Below are 18659 nucleotides of genomic sequence, written 5' to 3'. Positions count from 1 at the left end.
CTCCTCCTGTGTGGGTATAGTTGGTATTCTTCCCTTTGCTATTTGCATGGGAGTCTTCATACTCCCTAGGAGCTCTTTTTCCATCCTAATGTGGTGAGCATATCGATTCCTGTTAGCTAACGGTGGTCTATGCTCTATTGTTAGTGGAGGCGGCAGTGGGGGACGATATGGTGACTGGTTTAATGGGCGTCGGCCTCCGCGGGGTAGGTATGGCCCGTCACTCGCTCTTCCTCCTCCATAATTCCAGCCTCCGCCCTCTCCTGCATTCCATGGTGGTGGCGGCTGTGGGTGCCAGGTTCCCCTTGACTCGTCCCTCCCCCCACGTGGAACGTTGTTCAGCGTGTTGTAGACGGGTGTTGATTCTATTGGGTTAGGCGCCCTCTCCTGGGGGAATTCATGTCCACCCCGTGTGGCGCTAATATTATTCCTTGGAGATTCGCTTCCCTCCAGATCGAGGCATTCTTTATCTCTGGTGACGATGTGGGTTTTGGCTATGCTAGTGGTTTTCCGTCCGTTCACCCAGGCCGTGTGGGCCTTGCTTTCAATCTGGCGTAGGGAGGCAGTCTCGGGGTCCAACATCATTCCTACTATTCTCACTATTTCAGGTCTCAATGATTGAAAGAACATCACTTTTAAAACTGTCTTATCTCCCTGGGCATTGTCCCCGTCTCCTGCGTAATATGCTTTCTTAAGGCGTAGGAGATAATCTCGTGGGTCTTCGTCTACTCGCTGGGTCATCAACTTTGCCGCGTTCAATCCTTCGGATAGTGTGAAGTATTCCCCAAATCTCTTAACTACTGCTCGGCTCAATTGTTTAAAGTCACTCTTCACCCTATTTGGCAGGGAGGCTACCCATGGTCTGGCGGGTTCATGTAGGCTCCTTGATAATAAACATGCCTTTTCTGCTGATTTACCCAGACCCCGGATCTTAGCCTCCTGTTCTACCGTAGCTATGTAAGTGTGTATGTCCCTGTTCTTGTTATGTGGATCGAAGTAGGGAATTCTCACGAGTGCTTTGTCCATTAGTTTTAGTGTCTTACTGTTAAAAGTGTGTTGTTCGTCATCAGTGGTGTCGGTTCCTGAGGAGTGCTCACTTGAGCTACCCTTGTCTCCACTATCCCTGTTGTCATGTTTCCCGTGTCTGTGTCTCTTGTTTTCCTTATGTGGGTCTTGTGATTCGTGTTTGTGGGTTGGTGTGCGTGATCTCCTTGAGCGGTGTCTATGTGGTGAGTGTTTTTGTCCTTGACCTTCATGCTGCCTACTACGTGTGTGGTGCCTGCTAGGTGAGGTGTTGTATTTACGTTTGTCTCGTGCTTCATGGTTATCGGGATTCCTGTCTCTGTCATCTGTGGTGCGGGTGATTTTGCGTGGGTGATATTTACGTGTCATGCGTCCCTCTGGTGAACTTTCTCTGTTACCCCTGTCGTGTTGATAATGTTTACGTGAGGTGCGTCTCTCTGGTGAGCTGTGTCTGTCATCTGCATCATGTCGGTCATGTTTGCGTGAGGTGTGTCTCTCTGATGAGCGGTGTCTGTCATCTGCATCATGTCGGTCATGTTTGCGTGAGGTGTGTCTCTCTGGTGAGCTGTGTCTGTCATGTTTACGTGAGGTGCGTCTCTCTGGTGAGCTGTGTCTGTCATCTGCATCATGTCGGTCATGTTTGCGTGAGGTGTGTCTCTCTGGTGAGCTGTGTCTGTCATGTTTACGTGAGGTGCGTCTCTCTGGTGAGCTGTGTCTGTCATCTGCATCATGTCGGTCATGTTTGCGTGAGGTGTGTCTCTCTGGTGAGCTGTGTCTGTCATGTTTGCGTGAGGTGTGTCTCTCTGGTGAGCTGTGTCTGTCATCTGTGTCATGTTGGTCGTGTTTGTGCGAGGTGCGTTTCTCTGGTGAGCTGTCCCTGTCATCTGCATCATGTCGGTCATACTTGCGTAGCGTGCGTCTGCCTGGTGTGCTGTTTATGTCATGTTTCCCGTCTTGCACCAGCTCCGCCCTTTTCCGCCCTATCATTACAGTGTATCCTGATGACTTAGGGTTAATTATTTGTCTCTCTCTAACGTTGGTGTGGTCGGCCTCATGTTTTCCCGTTTGTATTATTATTTCCTCTTCTCTCTCCTCGATTTGCGAGGGTGTTACTTCATCAAAATTGCTTTGCACAGTAGCCATACTCATTGTGGGATCTGGCCCTGGGCTACGTCCACGTGGCTCGGAGTGTGGTAAATTGTTACTCCCGTATGTGTTCTGTGTATCAGCGTCTGGGTGTTTCACTGGTGCATTTAGTGCGGATTCTTTCTCTCTCATGAGGGCGTGCAGACGCTCTACCTGCACCATTAAGGACAGTTTCTCTCGTCTTTCCCTTTCAAATTTTTCCTCATTCCATAATCTTTCTCTGTCTGTCTGTGCGAGGAGATACGAGTCTACCCTCGCTATTTCTGCAATTTTTACGTCACGTTTGGCTTTGCCACATTTCATCACGTCCTTAAGTAGTTTCCTTCTATGGGCTTTAACATCTTCTGTATGGCACCCCTCCCATATATCTCTCTGCTCCGTCTGCTGGCTAGCAGTCCGTCCAGTACGTTTTAACACAAATTCCCGATATTGTTTTTCCATAGATTCCATCTCCTCCTCAGAGGTCCACTCTGTATCAGTGTTATGCGTTGGTGTGTCAACCTCAGAACGTTGTGGATCCTGCGCCATCTCTATTACGTAGTGTGGTTAATATACTTAAGAGTGTATCTTAATTCTAACATCTCATGTGCGGCGTGAGTTACTCTAGAATTCCCCTTCAGCGCACATATAAACAATTGTATCACAGGATGCGTCAGTTCAACTCGAGCAAATAATTTCAGCCCAGCTGTCTTTGTTATACTCTGCTACTCTGGTATTTCCCTTCAGAGCGCGTGTATACCCCCGTTTATAATCACAAGGCAACGTTAGTTCACACCACTTTGATTAACACAACAGTGATTCGTTCCTGAATTCATGCACAAACTGTCTGCGAGAGATCCCGGGCGACGCCCCCATTATGTTGTATATGTTGGGTATGAAAATTTTGATGTGTTGTATGCGTGCGTGGGTGAAATTATTATGTTGTATATGTGGGTTATGAATATTCAGTGAAAATAATAATAATCAAATGAAATTTGGCCAAATGTGTAATTATCCGGAAATATGTTAATTGATGTAATTATGCACATTTAATTATGCCAATTCGAGAGGTAATCGTAGTAATTATGCGAGTGGGTGTAATTATGATAATGCAAGTCGTTATGATAACCAGACCCCGCCTCGGTGATGAGGGTGGGTTATCGATCGGAATAAGGCAATTAATCGTATGCAGTTATGCAGGTGTGGTGTAAGTATGCAAGATTAACTTTAGATTAACTCGGCATCGTTGTCTAGGTTCGTCTCATTCTCGCTTATCTTTAGGTCCCCGGTTCACCCCGTTATCGCTTTAACATTTACTGAGTATGTGTTAGTGTGTTTATTAAGGTCACCAAGTTCAGATCTCAACGCAGAAGCAGATCTTATGCATAAATTTCAGGAAAGAATCACACAACCACTTCTGTATTAATCAATTTATTACTAATTCAACCTCAACTATGATATAGTATGCGAACTCTCAATCCCGGAACGTCAATACGGCATCAATACAGTATCATCAACGATTGTCTGATTTCACTTTGACAACGGCACATGGATCCCGCATAACGCGATGGTTGTTAGTGAGAGAGAGAGTCGTTAAAACATGCAAATACTATGCTAAGAAAAACCTTAACGTTAATGAATGATTACTCAATATTGTTCACGCAGTACCGCCCTCCTTATTGATCATCCGCAACCCTTATCACGTTGTTAGCACCTTGGGTCACGGGACAGTTGAACATTCTGTGGAGGATGCGAGTACGTGCGGCGATTATGACTGAAAGATACTTGAAAGATTATACGGTGATAAAAACACAATCAAAAACAGTTATTATTCTTAAAGGCACCAATCTCAACAGATACATCAGCAGGTTATCTGACAACAGAATGGCTCGGAGTAAAGGCCTGCGACGGCGCTCCTTTTCCGAAGATCGTTATCTTATACAGAGTTTACTAATTGGGGACCAGATCACCTGTTAAGGATCTGGTGGGCCACCACTCCCCACGTGAGCGTGGCTCGGCGGAAGGAGGTGCCAAGAATCAATTCGTATTGATGGATCTGCTGGGAATTTATGCGATTAAGAGTACAGCCCACTAAATATTAAAGATAATATCACGAATACTCTTATAAACGACGGATGGCCATCACTCGGTCTCGAGTGTTTCTTCACAGCCACGGATGGCTTATGGGTTCGAGTGTGTTTGAGTGGTAAGAGTGGTCTTGAATAGTCAATGTTCGGAGTCAGTTCTTTATGTCAAACAGACGCCTGGTGGTCGTGTGGTGAGGGGGCGGTGCGCGTCATACGTATTAGTCGCTCCTCTGTCGCCGTGGGGAATTTGGTTTGGATGCTCGGTCGGTAGGTGGCGCCCACAGCTCGCTCCTGGCGTGCAGTGTTGGGTCGTCACCTCGTCGCCAAACCGCGACGCTGGCGGCCAGCAGAGGGACCTCCGACTCGGCAGAGGTTGGCCGAGTTGAGCTGTCAAGCGGGTCTTGCCCGCCTGCAGAGGAGACGGGGAGCCGCTTGAGTCGAGCCCCGAGAGCCGGCTGAACTCGGCTGAGTCCCAGAAGCTGAAGAGTCGAGCCGACCCGTTGGTCGCAGCTCGCCCTTGAGTCGACCCGCTCGGTCAACTCCTGAGCCGACCCACTGGTCGAGCTCGGCTGGTGAGTTGACACTCCTGGTCGAACTGATTTCCAATGCTCAGGGTCCTTTCTTTTATGCCGAAAAATCCCTTTGGGTCCTGCCCACAAGGCGGGGTTTTCTTTTGATTTACTGTGTCAGGATCTGTCCGTGGGTAGGTGTGTTCATGTGTGTGTCCGTACGTCCGTGTGTCCTTGTGTGCATCACCCACGGCATATTCCGTTGTCATACTCCCTCCATAAAATCCATGAGCAAACAATCAGATGTTACAAATTGCCTCGAAGTCGTCTCTCTGTCTGGGTGCAATATTATCTCTTGTCTGGCCTTCTTCATGAACCAAAACACAGACGTTACAAATCGTCTCACAGGCGTCTCTGTCCGTGTTGCACGACCTGGAGGGAGGGGCACACTCCCTCCGATCCTCACAGCACACAAAGACATGGTTAAAAAGTTTTAAATTAACATTTGTCCCTTACCATTTCCCAGTTATGATTCTGTATGTAGCCTAAGGTGTGTCGTTTCCCATCGTGGTGCTTGACCCAAGTGGAGGTGCCTCCCCGAGCACATACACACTCCCATCCCGCGCTGCGGGGATACAAAGACGGCCGGGATCTCCCTTTCTCTCCGACCCTGGGTTTAACATCGCTCTTTTATTATGTATTTTATTTCGACCTGGTGGTGATTTATCCCGCTATCCTGGCTTTTCATAAGTTTTACTTTTGTCTTTTCATGCATAGGCTTATTATTATTAATTTATTTCCGATATCTTAGGTTAAGGGGTAAGTTTCTTGATCCTAGGAATTCGTATTCCTTGGTGTCTGCATGGTTATATAAGCGGAATATAGTTGACGGTGAATAGCGTTAACATTGATGTTATGTACGATATTATGTATTGTGATGTCTTTAACTTAACTTGTTGGTCGGCTTTACTGACATGAAGTTGCATTTCATAGCCTCGCAGTCTTTGCCTCACTCTGTCTCTGCTCGCCGTTGTTGTTGCTGTCCAGCTGACGCCGTTAACTCAAGGCCTCATTAATTTCCGTCACTCCTTGTAGGTGAGGGCGGTTGAACCTTGGAGTCAGTTCTGGTTTTTGTCTGCTTGCTTCTTCTGATGTCCCCTGACCCCGGGAGTTATTATTCCTACTTTTATGGCCTGTCGAAGCCCGACTCGCTGTTGCTGGGCTGGTGTCGCTGGGTTGGTGTCGTTCCCGGCTTTTGCTTACGTTTGCAGTTCGCCGTGCTCTTAATTTCCTTCCCTCTTCAACCTTATATCGACTATTCGCTCCTGTCTGGGTGCGATTCAATTTTGACTTAGGAAGGTTCTGATTGTCATATGCTTTGGGTCGAGTTGTATATTAAAGTATGGAAATAACATTTCATATTGACTTAATGATGGTGATGGTTCAGTAGGCGTAACTTGTGGCCTGGTTTAATTGGAGTGGGTGTGAATATCGATAACTTTAGCATATCCTGTTGTTAAATTCCGACTTTAACGTTACTTTAATAGCAATACAGAATTATTGAGCTTTTTGACTTAACTAGGCGAACGCGAACTCCTGGTGACCCCCGCAGCCTCGCTGTTCAGCTGAGCCTGCAGCCTTGAGAGAGAGACAACACTCTTATTCGTCTCACTGTGGTCATCCAACCTTCTGCTCTGGGAGTGTTATTCTTAATTTCAGGTCAAAGGCCCCCTCACGTTCAGCCGTGCAGGGTTGTTAATCAGCTCCCTCCCCTGTGCACACAGCGTTGCTGACCCACTTCATTTGACCACTCACCCTGGATTTAATAATTTAATTCCTTAAAACCATGCAGGATGGTTGGCTTTTTGCCTTAATTATGTCTGGCTGACTCTCCCACTGTCTCTGCCGCCTGCACGGGTGACATATGCCCGTTCATCAGGCCCCCTCCTTCCTTGAAGCAAGGTTGCAAATTCTGCCATCCTAGCCCTCCTCCAGTCCATTACTTAGTGACACCTGGTGTTTTGCAGTCTGCTGTGCTTTGGTGTGTTTTCATTCATCATATAAAAACAAGTAAAAAGATAATATATAAAAATATCATCAAACATTATTAATATCAATTTTGGAAGAAGGCTAATACACAACACATACCTCAGCATGCTGTGCAGCAAAAGTTGTGAAGATAAAAGCCAGGGCCAGTTCAAAATTGACCAATCCCCAAGAAAATGGTGCTTGGGCTCGTCCGGGATTTGAACCTGGGACCTTTCGCACCCGAAGAGAAAATCATGCCCCTAGACCAACGAGCCACACGTTTTCAACCAGTGAATAATGTATGAAAATGAGGTTCAATCAACACTTCGATTATCTCATGAGATGTAACTTTGCTGAGAGATAATAAACATTTTTGTCACAAATAAGTTTTAAAAATGTTCTTAATACAAGATGTTGGTTCAAAATGCATGGTTATAGACTTGCACGAAAAGCAATATCACTTTTCTATAACAAAAACAATGATATGGGAACCAATATTTAATGACATTTATAACTTGACTCACCACACACTCTAACAATCTATTGAGATGAATACAACTCAGGTCGCAGGAGTCTTCGTGTATTGTCCTTATGATGGCCGACTCATCCCAGAAAAATAAAACTACCGAGCTTGGATTCGGGAATTTCTTGCATTCAAAGCGAGAACCATACCCCGAGATCAACAAGCTACCTTTGTGTCCACATAACGCATAAATACGAGTACTTGTATACGAGGCTTCATGTAATAATCATAACTTTTGAATAGTAAACTGAAAGAGAATAGCACAATGAGTCAAGAATTTGCCCAGATTGAGTCAGGCACAAACCCTTTCAATGACGCGATTTCTTGAATTGCTTATTTTACACAAATTTTGATTTTAATCATGGTATCATCATTGGTGTCAAGATATTATCATGATTGCTAATTTATTGATGAACGAAGTAGTCCTTACGCTATGTCATTGATAGCATTGTTTGCCCATACCTCAGCATGCTGTGCAGCAAAAGTTGTGAAGATAAAAGCCAGGGCCAGTTCAAAATTGACCAATCCCCAAGAAAATGGTGCTTGGGCTCGTCCGGGATTTGAACCCGGGACCTCTCGCACCCGAAGCGAAAATCATACCCCTAGACCAACGAGCCACACGTTTTCAACCAGTGAATAATGTATGAAAATGAGGTTAAATCAACACTTCGATTATCTCATGAGATGTAACTTTGCTGAGAGATAATGAACATTTTTGACCCAAATAAGTTTTGAAAATGTTCTTAATACAAGATGTTGGTTGAAAATGCATGGTTATAGACTTGCACGAAAAGCAATATCACTTTTCTATAACAAAAACAATGATATGGGAACCAATATTTAATGACATTTCTAACTTGACTCACCACACACTCTAACAATCTATTGAGATGAATACAACTCAGGTCACAGGAGTCTTCGTGTATTGTCCTTATGATGGCCGACTCATCCCAGAAAAATAAAACTACCGGGCTTGGATTCCGGAATTTCTTGCATTCAAAGCGAGAACCATACCCCGAGATCAACAAGCTACATTTGTGTCCACATAACGCATAAATACGAGTACTTGTATACGAGGCTTCATGTAAAAATCATAACTTTTGAATAGTAAACTGAAAGAGAATAGCACAATGAGTCAAGAATTTGCCCAGATTGAGTCAGGCACAAACCCTTTCAATGACGCGATTTCTTGAATTGCTTATTTTACACTAATTTAGATTTTAATCATGATATCATCATTGGTGTCAAGTTATTATCATGATATAAAGGCAATTGCTAATTTATTGATGAACGAAGGAGTCCCTACGCTATGTCATTGATAGTATTGATTGTCCATACCTCAGCATGCTGTGCAGCAAAAGTTGTGAAGATAAAAGCCAGGGCCAGTTCAAAATTGACCAATCCCCAAGAAAATGGTGCTTGGGCTCGTCCGGGATTTGAACCTGGGACCTTTCGCACCCGAAGAGAAAATCATGCCCCTAGACCAACGAGCCACACGTTTTCAACCAGTGAATAATGTATGAAAATGAGGTTCAATCAACACTTCGATTATCTCATGAGATGTAACTTTGCTGAGAGATAATAAACATTTTTGTCACAAATAAGTTTTAAAAATGTTCTTAATACAAGATGTTGGTTCAAAATGCATGGTTATAGACTTGCACGAAAAGCAATATCACTTTTCTATAACAAAAACAATGATATGGGAACCAATATTTAGTGACATTTATAACTTGACTCACCACACACTCTAACAATCTATTGAGATGAATACAACTCAGGTCGCAGGAGTCTTCGTGTATTGTCCTTATGATGGCCGACTCATCCCAGAAAAATAAAACTACCGGGCTTGGATTCGGGAATTTCTTGCATTCAAAGCGAGAACCATACCCCGAGATCAACAAGCTACCTTTGTGTCCACATAACGCATAAATACGAGTACTTGTATACGAGGCTTCATGTAAAAATCATAACTTTTGAATAGTAAACTGAAAGAGAATAGCACAATGAGTCAAGAATTTGCGCAGATTGAGTCAGGCACAAACCCTTTCAATGATGCGATTTCTTGAATTGCTTATTTTACACGAATTTTGATTTTAATCATGGTATCATCATTGGTGTCAAGATATTATCATGATTGCTAATTCATGGATGAACGAAGTAGTCCCTACGCTATGTCATTGATAGCATTGATTGCCCATACCTCAGCATGCTGTGCAGCAAAAGTTGTGAAGATAAAAGCCAGGGCCAGTTCAAAATTGACCAATCCCCAAGAAAATGGTGCTTGGGCTCGTCCGGGATTTGAACCCGGGACCTCTCGCACCCAAAGCGAGAATCATACCCCTAGACCAACGAGCCACTCATCTTCAAGCAGTGAATAATGTATGCAAATGAGGTTCAATCAACACTTCGATTATCTCATGAGATGTAACTTTGCTGAGAGATAATGAACATTTTTGACCCAAATAAGTTTTGAAAATGTTCTTAATACAAGATGTTGGTTGAAAATGCATGGTTATAGACTTGCACGAAAAGCAATATCACTTTTCTATGACAAAAACAATGATATGGGAACCAATATTTAATGACATTTCTAACTTGATTCACCACACACTCTAACAATCTATTGAGATGAATACAACTCAGGTCACAGGAGTCTTCGTGTATTGTCCTTATGATGGCCGACTCATCCCAGAAAAATAAAACTGCCGTGCTTGGATTCCGGAATTTCTTGCATTCAAAGCGAGAACCATACCCCGAGATCAACAAGCTACATTTGTGTCCACATAACGCATAAATACGAGTACTTGTATACGAGGCTTCATGTAAAAATCATAACTTTTGAATAGTAAACTGAAAGAGAATAGCACAATGAGTCAAGAATTTGCCCAGATTGAGTCAGGCACAAACCCTTTCAATGACGCGATTTCTTGAATTGCTTATTTTACACTAATTTAGATTTTAATCATGATATCATCATTGGTGTCAAGTTATTATGATGATATAAAGGCAATTGCTAATTTATTGATGAACGAAGGAGTCCCTACGCTATGTCATTGATAGTATTGATTGTCCATACCTCAGCATGCTGTGCAGCAAAAGTTGTGAAGATAAAAGCCAGGGCCAGTTAAAAATTGACCAATCCCCAAGAAAATGGTGCTTGGGCTCGTCCGGGATTTGAACCTGGGACCTTTCGCACCCGAAGAGAAAATCATGCCCCTAGACCAACGAGCCACACGTTTTCAACTAGTGAATAATGTATGAAAATGAGGTTCAATCAACACTTCGATTATCTCATGAAATGTAACTTTGCTGAGAGATAATGAACATTTTTGTCACAAATAAGTTTTAAAAATGTTCTTAATACAAGATGTTGGTTCAAAATGCATGGTTATAGACTTGCACGAAAAGCAATATCACTTTTCTATAACAAAAACAATGATATGGGAACCAATATTTAATGACATTTATAACTTGACTCACCACACACTCTAACAATCTATTGAGATGAATACAACTCAGGTCGCAGGAGTCTTCGTGTATTGTCCTTATGATGGCCGACTCATCCCAGAAAAATAAAACTACCGGGCTTGGATTCCGGAATTTCTTGCATTCAAAGCGAGAACCATACCCCGAGATCAACAAGCTACCTTTGTGTCCACATAACGCATAAATACGAGTACTTGTATACGAGGCTTCATGTAATAATCATAACTTTTGAATAGTAAACTGAAAGAGAATAGCACAATGAGTCAAGAATTTGCCCAGATTGAGTCAGGCACAAACCCTTTCAATGACGCGAATTCTTGAATTGCTTATTTTACACAAATTTTGATTTTAATCATGGTATCATCATTGGTGTCAAGATATTATCATGATTGCTAATTTATTGATGAACGAAGTAGTCCTTACGCTATGTCATTGATAGCATTGTTTGCCCATACCTCAGCATGCTGTGCAGCAAAAGTTGTGAAGATAAAAGCCAGGGCCAGTTCAAAATTGACCAATCCCCAAGAAAATGGTGCTTGGGCTCGTCCGGGATTTGAACCCGGGACCTCTCGCACCCGAAGCGAAAATCATACCTCTAGACCAACGAGCCACACGTTTTCAACCAGTGAATAATGTATGAAAATGAGGTTAAATCAACACTTCGATTATCTCATGAGATGTAACTTTGCTGAGAGATAATGAACATTTTTGACCCAAATAAGTTTTGAAAATGTTCTTAATACAAGATGTTGGTTGAAAATGCATGGTTATAGACTTGCACGAAAAGCAATATCACTTTTCTATAACAAAAACAATGATATGGGAACCAATATTTAATGACATTTCTAACTTGACTCACCACACACTCTAACAATCTATTGAGATGAATACAACTCAGGTCACAGGAGTCTTCGTGTATTGTCCTTATGATGGCCGACTCATCCCAGAAAAATAAAACTACCGGGCTTGGATTCCGGAATTTCTTGCATTCAAAGCGAGAACCATACCCCGAGATCAACAAGCTACATTTGTGTCCACATAACGCATAAATACGAGTACTTGTATACGAGGCTTCATGTAAAAATCATAACTTTTGAATAGTAAACTGAAAGAGAATAGCACAATGAGTCAAGAATTTGCCCAGATTGAGTCAGGCACAAACCCTTTCAATGACGCGATTTCTTGAATTGCTTATTTTACACTAATTTAGATTTTAATCATGATATCATCATTGGTGTCAAGTTATTATCATGATATAAAGGCAATTGCTAATTTATTGATGAACGAAGGAGTCCCTACGCTATGTCATTGATAGTATTGATTGTCCATACCTCAGCATGCTGTGCAGCAAAAGTTGTGAAGATAAAAGCCAGGGCCAGTTCAAAATTGACCAATCCCCAAGAAAATGGTGCTTGGGCTCGTCCGGGATTTGAACCTGGGACCTTTCGCACCCGAAGAGAAAATCATGCCCCTAGACCAACGAGCCACACGTTTTCAACCAGTGAATAATGTATGAAAATGAGGTTCAATCAACACTTCGATTATCTCATGAGATGTAACTTTGCTGAGAGATAATAAACATTTTTGTCACAAATAAGTTTTAAAAATGTTCTTAATACAAGATGTTGGTTCAAAATGCATGGTTATAGACTTGCACGAAAAGCAATATCACTTTTCTATAACAAAAACAATGATATGGGAACCAATATTTAGTGACATTTATAACTTGACTCACCACACACTCTAACAATCTATTGAGATGAATACAACTCAGGTCGCAGGAGTCTTCGTGTATTGTCCTTATGATGGCCGACTCATCCCAGAAAAATAAAACTACCGAGCTTGGATTCGGGAATTTCTTGCATTCAAAGCGAGAACCATACCCCGAGATCAACAAGCTACCTTTGTGTCCACATAACGCATGAATACGAGTACTTGTATACGAGGCTTCATGTAATAATCATAACTTTTGAATAGTAAACTGAAAGAGAATAGCACAATGAGTCAAGAATTTGCCCAGATTGAGTCAGGCACAAACCCTTTCAATGACGCGATTTCTTGAATTGCTTATTTTACACAAATTTTGATTTTAATCATGGTATCATCATTGGTGTCAAGATATTATCATGATTGCTAATTTATGGATGAACGAAGTAGTCCTTACGCTATGTCATTGATAGCATTGTTTGCCCATACCTCAGCATGCTGTGCAGCAAAAGTTGTGAAGATAAAAGCCAGGGCCAGTTCAAAATTGACCAATCCCCAAGAAAATGGTGCTTGGGCTCGTCCGGGATTTGAACCCGGGACCTTTCGCACCCGAAGCGAAAATCATACCCCTAGACCAACGAGCCACACGTTTTCAACCAGTGAATAATGTATGAAAATGAGGTTAAATCAACACTTCGATTATCTCATGAGATGTAACTTTGCTGAGAGATAATGAACATTTTTGACCCAAATAAGTTTTGAAAATGTTCTTAATACAAGATGTTGGTTGAAAATGCATGGTTATAGACTTGCACGAAAAGCAATATCACTTTTCTATAACAAAAACAATGATATGGGAACCAATATTTAATGACATTTCTAACTTGACTCACCACACACTCTAACAATCTATTGAGATGAATACAACTCAGGTCACAGGAGTCTTCGTGTATTGTCCTTATGATGGCCGACTCATCCCAGAAAAATAAAACTACCGGGCTTGGATTCCGGAATTTCTTGCATTCAAAGCGAGAACCATACCCCGAGATCAACAAGCTACCTTTGTGTCCACATAACGCATAAATACGAGTACTTGTATACGAGGCTTCATGTAAAAATCATAACTTTTGAATAGTAAACTGAAAGAGAATAGCACAATGAGACAAGAATTTGCCCATATTGAGTCAGGCACAAACCCTTTCAATGATGCGATTTCTTGAATTGCTTATTTTACACGAATTTTGATTTTAATCATGGTATCATCATTGGTGTCAAGATATTATCATGATTGCTAATTTATGGATGAACGAAGTAGTCCCTACGCTATGTCATTGATAGCATTGATTGTCCATACCTCAGCATGCTGTGCAGCAAAAGTTGTGAAGATAAAAGCCAGGGCCAGTTCAAAATTGACCAATCCCCAAGAAAATGGTGCTTGGGCTCGTCCGGGATTTGAACCCAGGACCTCTCGCACCCGAAGCGCAAATCATACCCCTAGACCCACGAGCCACTCGTTTTCAACCAGTGAATAATGAATGAAAATGAGGTTAAATCAACACTTCGATTATCTCATGAGATGTAACTTTGCTGAGAGATAATGAACATTTTTGACCCAAATAAGTTTTGAAAATGTTCTTAATACAAGATGTTGGTTGAAAATGCATGGTTATAGACTTGCACGAAAAGCAATATCACTTTTCTATAACAAAAACAATGATATGGGAACCAATATTTAATGACATTTCTAACTTGACTCACCACACACTCTAACAATCTATTGAGATGAATACAACTCAGGTCGCAGGAGTCTTCGTGTATTGTCCTTATGATGGCCGACTCATCCCAGAAAAATAAAACTACCGAGCTTGGATTCGGGAATTTCTTGCATTCAAAGCGAGAACCATACCCCGAGATCAACAAGCTACCTTTGTGTCCACATAACGCATAAATACGAGTACTTGTATACGAGGCTTCATGTAATAATCATAACTTTTGAATAGTAAACTGAAAGAGAATAGCACAATGAGTCAAGAATTTGCCCAGATTGAGTCAGGCACAAACCCTTTCAATGACGCGATTTCTTGAATTGCTTATTTTACACAAATTTTGATTTTAATCATGGTATCATCATTGGTGTCAAGATATTATCATGATTGCTAATTTATTGATGAACGAAGTAGTCCTTACGCTATGTCATTGATAGCATTGTTTGCCCATACCTCAGCATGCTGTGCAGCAAAAGTTGTGAAGATAAAAGCCAGGGCCAGTTCAAAATTGACCAATCCCCAAGAAAATGGTGCTTGGGCTCGTCCGGGATTTGAACCCGGGACCTCTCGCACCCGAAGCGAAAATCATACCCCTAGACCAACGAGCCACACGTTTTCAACCAGTGAATAATGTATGAAAATGAGGTTAAATCAACACTTCGATTATCTCATGAGATGTAACTTTGCTGAGAGATAATGAACATTTTTGACCCAAATAAGTTTTGAAAATGTTCTTAATACAAGATGTTGGTTGAAAATGCATGGTTATAGACTTGCACGAAAAGCAATATCACTTTTCTATAACAAAAACAATGATATGGGAACCAATATTTAATGACATTTCTAACTTGACTCACCACACACTCTAACAATCTATTGAGATGAATACAACTCAGGTCACAGGAGTCTTCGTGTATTGTCCTTATGATGGCCGACTCATCCCAGAAAAATAAAACTACCGGGCTTGGATTCCGGAATTTCTTGCATTCAAAGCGAGAACCATACCCCGAGATCAACAAGCTACATTTGTGTCCACATAACGCATAAATACGAGTACTTGTATACGAGGCTTCATGTAAAAATCATAACTTTTGAATAGTAAACTGAAAGAGAATAGCACAATGAGTCAAGAATTTGCCCAGATTGAGTCAGGCACAAACCCTTTCAATGACGCGATTTCTTGAATTGCTTATTTTACACTAATTTAGATTTTAATCATGATATCATCATTGGTGTCAAGTTATTATCATGATATAAAGGCAATTGCTAATTTATTGATGAACGAAGGAGTCCCTACGCTATGTCATTGATAGTATTGATTGTCCATACCTCAGCATGCTGTGCAGCAAAAGTTGTGAAGATAAAAGCCAGGGCCAGTTCAAAATTGACCAATCCCCAAGAAAATGGTGCTTGGGCTCGTCCGGGATTTGAACCTGGGACCTTTCGCACCCGAAGAGAAAATCATGCCCCTAGACCAACGAGCCACACGTTTTCAACCAGTGAATAATGTATGAAAATGAGGTTCAATCAACACTTCGATTATCTCATGAGATGTAACTTTGCTGAGAGATAATAAACATTTTTGTCACAAATAAGTTTTAAAAATGTTCTTAATACAAGATGTTGGTTCAAAATGCATGGTTATAGACTTGCACGAAAAGCAATATCACTTTTCTATAACAAAAAACAATGATATGGGAACCAATATTTAGTGACATTTATAACTTGACTCACCACACACTCTAACAATCTATTGAGATGAATACAACTCAGGTCGCAGGAGTCTTCGTGTATTGTCCTTATGATGGCCGACTCATCCCAGAAAAATAAAACTACCGAGCTTGGATTCGGGAATTTCTTGCATTCAAAGCGAGAACCATACCCCGAGATCAACAAGCTACCTTTGTGTCCACATAACGCATGGATACGAGTACTTGTATACGAGGCTTCATGTAATAATCATAACTTTTGAATAGTAAACTGAAAGAGAATAGCACAATGAGTCAAGAATTTGCCCAGATTGAGTCAGGCACAAACCCTTTCAATGACGCGATTTCTTGAATTGCTTATTTTACACTAATTTAGATTTTAATCATGATATCATCATTGGTGTCAAGTTATTATCATGATATAAAGGCAATTGCTAATTTATTGATGAACGAAGGAGTCCCTACGCTATGTCATTGATAGTATTGATTGTCCATACCTCAGCATGCTGTGCAGCAAAAGTTGTGAAGATAAAAGCCAGGGCCAGTTCAAAATTGACCAATCCCCAAGAAAATGGTGCTTGGGCTCGTCCGGGATTTGAACCTGGGACCTTTCGCACCCGAAGAGAAAATCATGCCCCTAGACCAACGAGCCACACGTTTTCAACCAGTGAATAATGTATGAAAATGAGGTTCAATCAACACTTCGATTATCTCATGAGATGTAACTTTGCTGAGAGATAATAAACATTTTTGTCACAAATAAGTTTTAAAAATGTTCTTAATACAAGATGTTGGTTCAAAATGCATGGTTATAGACTTGCACGAAAAGCAATATCACTTTTCTATAACAAAAAACAATGATATGGGAACCAATATTTAGTGACATTTATAACTTGACTCACCACACACTCTAACAATCTATTGAGATGAATACAACTCAGGTCGCAGGAGTCTTCGTGTATTGTCCTTATGATGGCCGACTCATCCCAGAAAAATAAAACTACCGAGCTTGGATTCGGGAATTTCTTGCATTCAAAGCGAGAACCATACCCCGAGATCAACAAGCTACCTTTGTGTCCACATAACGCATGGATACGAGTACTTGTATACGAGGCTTCATGTAATAATCATAACTTTTGAATAGTAAACTGAAAGAGAATAGCACAATGAGTCAAGAATTTGCCCAGATTGAGTCAGGCACAAACCCTTTCAATGACGCGATTTCTTGAATTGCTTATTTTACACAAATTTTGATTTTAATCATGGTATCATCATTGGTGTCAAGATATTATCATGATTGCTAATTTATGGATGAACGAAGTAGTCCTTACGCTATGTCATTGATAGCATTGTTTGCCCATACCTCAGCATGCTGTGCAGCAAAAGTTGTGAAGATAAAAGCCAGGGCCAGTTCAAAATTGACCAATCCCCAAGAAAATGGTGCTTGGGCTCGTCCGGGATTTGAACCCGGGACCTCTCGCACCCGAAGCGAAAATCATACCCCTAGACCAACGAGCCACACGTTTTCAACCAGTGAATAATGTATGAAAATGAGGTTAAATCAACACTTCGATTATCTCATGAGATGTAACTTTGCTGAGAGATAATGAACATTTTTGACCCAAATAAGTTTTGAAAATGTTCTTAATACAAGATGTTGGTTGAAAATGCATGGTTATAGACTTGCACGAAAAGCAATATCACTTTTCTATAACAAAAACAATGATATGGGAACCAATATTTAATGACATTTCTAACTTGACTCACCACACACTCTAACAATCTATTGAGATGAATACAACTCAGGTCACAGGAGTCTTCGTGTATTGTCCTTATGATGGCCGACTCATCCCAGAAAAATAAAACTACCGGGCTTGGATTCCGGAATTTCTTGCATTCAAAGCGAGAACCATACCCCGAGATCAACAAGCTACCTTTGTGTCCACATAACGCATAAATACGAGTACTTGTATACGAGGCTTCATGTAAAAATCATAACTTTTGAATAGTAAACTGAAAGAGAATAACACAATGAGACAAGAATTTGCCCATATTGAGTCAGGCACAAACAACAATGATGCGATTTCTTGAATTGCTTATTTTACACGAATTTTGATTTTAATCATGGTATCATCATTGGTGTCAAGATATTATCATGATTGCTAATTTATGGATGAACGAAGTAGTCCTTACGCTATGTCATTGATAGCATTGTTTGCCCATACCTCAGCATGCTGTGCAGCAAAAGTTGTGAAGATAAAAGCCAGGGCCAGTTCAAAATTGACCAATCCCCAAGAAAATGGTGCTTGGGCTCGTCCGGGATTTGAACCCGGGACCTCTCGCACCCGAAGCGAAAATCATACCCCTAGACCAACGAGCCACACGTTTTCAACCAGTGAATAATGTATGAAAATGAGGTTAAATCAACACTTCGATTATCTCATGAGATGTAACTTTGCTGAGAGATAATGAACATTTTTGACCCAAATAAGTTTTGAAAATGTTCTTAATACAAGATGTTGGTTGAAAATGCATGGTTATAGACTTGCACGAAAAGCAATATCACTTTTCTATAACAAAAACAATGATATGGGAACCAATATTTAATGACATTTCTAACTTGACTCACCACACACTCTAACAATCTATTGAGATGAATACAACTCAGGTCACAGGAGTCTTCGTGTATTGTCCTT

The 18659-nt window shown here is 41.2% G+C and overlaps 7 non-coding genes across 7 annotated transcripts; all 7 read right to left on the bottom strand.

Moving 5' to 3' along the window:
- Positions 1–7837: 7837 nt before the first annotated feature.
- TRNAP-CGG (transfer RNA proline (anticodon CGG)) lies at positions 7838–7909 on the bottom strand. Its single transcript has one exon. It is a non-coding gene; the product is annotated as a tRNA-Pro (tRNA).
- Positions 7910–9578: 1669 nt separating this feature from the next.
- TRNAP-UGG (transfer RNA proline (anticodon UGG)) lies at positions 9579–9650 on the bottom strand. The gene has a single exon. It is a non-coding gene; the product is annotated as a tRNA-Pro (tRNA).
- A 1669-nt stretch (positions 9651–11319) lies between these two features.
- TRNAP-CGG (transfer RNA proline (anticodon CGG)) lies at positions 11320–11391 on the bottom strand. The gene has a single exon. It is a non-coding gene; the product is annotated as a tRNA-Pro (tRNA).
- A 1669-nt stretch (positions 11392–13060) lies between these two features.
- Positions 13061–13132, bottom strand: TRNAP-CGG (transfer RNA proline (anticodon CGG)). The gene has a single exon. It is a non-coding gene; the product is annotated as a tRNA-Pro (tRNA).
- Positions 13133–14790: 1658 nt separating this feature from the next.
- On the bottom strand, positions 14791–14862 carry TRNAP-CGG (transfer RNA proline (anticodon CGG)). The gene has a single exon. It is a non-coding gene; the product is annotated as a tRNA-Pro (tRNA).
- A 2547-nt stretch (positions 14863–17409) lies between these two features.
- TRNAP-CGG (transfer RNA proline (anticodon CGG)) lies at positions 17410–17481 on the bottom strand. The gene has a single exon. It is a non-coding gene; the product is annotated as a tRNA-Pro (tRNA).
- Positions 17482–18271: 790 nt separating this feature from the next.
- On the bottom strand, positions 18272–18343 carry TRNAP-CGG (transfer RNA proline (anticodon CGG)). Its single transcript has one exon. It is a non-coding gene; the product is annotated as a tRNA-Pro (tRNA).
- Positions 18344–18659: the final 316 nt, after the last annotated feature.

Source organism: Lampetra planeri, chromosome 24 (genome assembly GCF_965212315.1).
Source record: "Lampetra planeri chromosome 24, kcLamPlan1.2.h2, whole genome shotgun sequence".
In the NCBI taxonomy this organism is placed as follows: Eukaryota; Metazoa; Chordata; class Hyperoartia; order Petromyzontiformes; family Petromyzontidae; genus Lampetra; species Lampetra planeri.
This window is presented reverse-complemented; position numbering and strand designations above follow the sequence as displayed.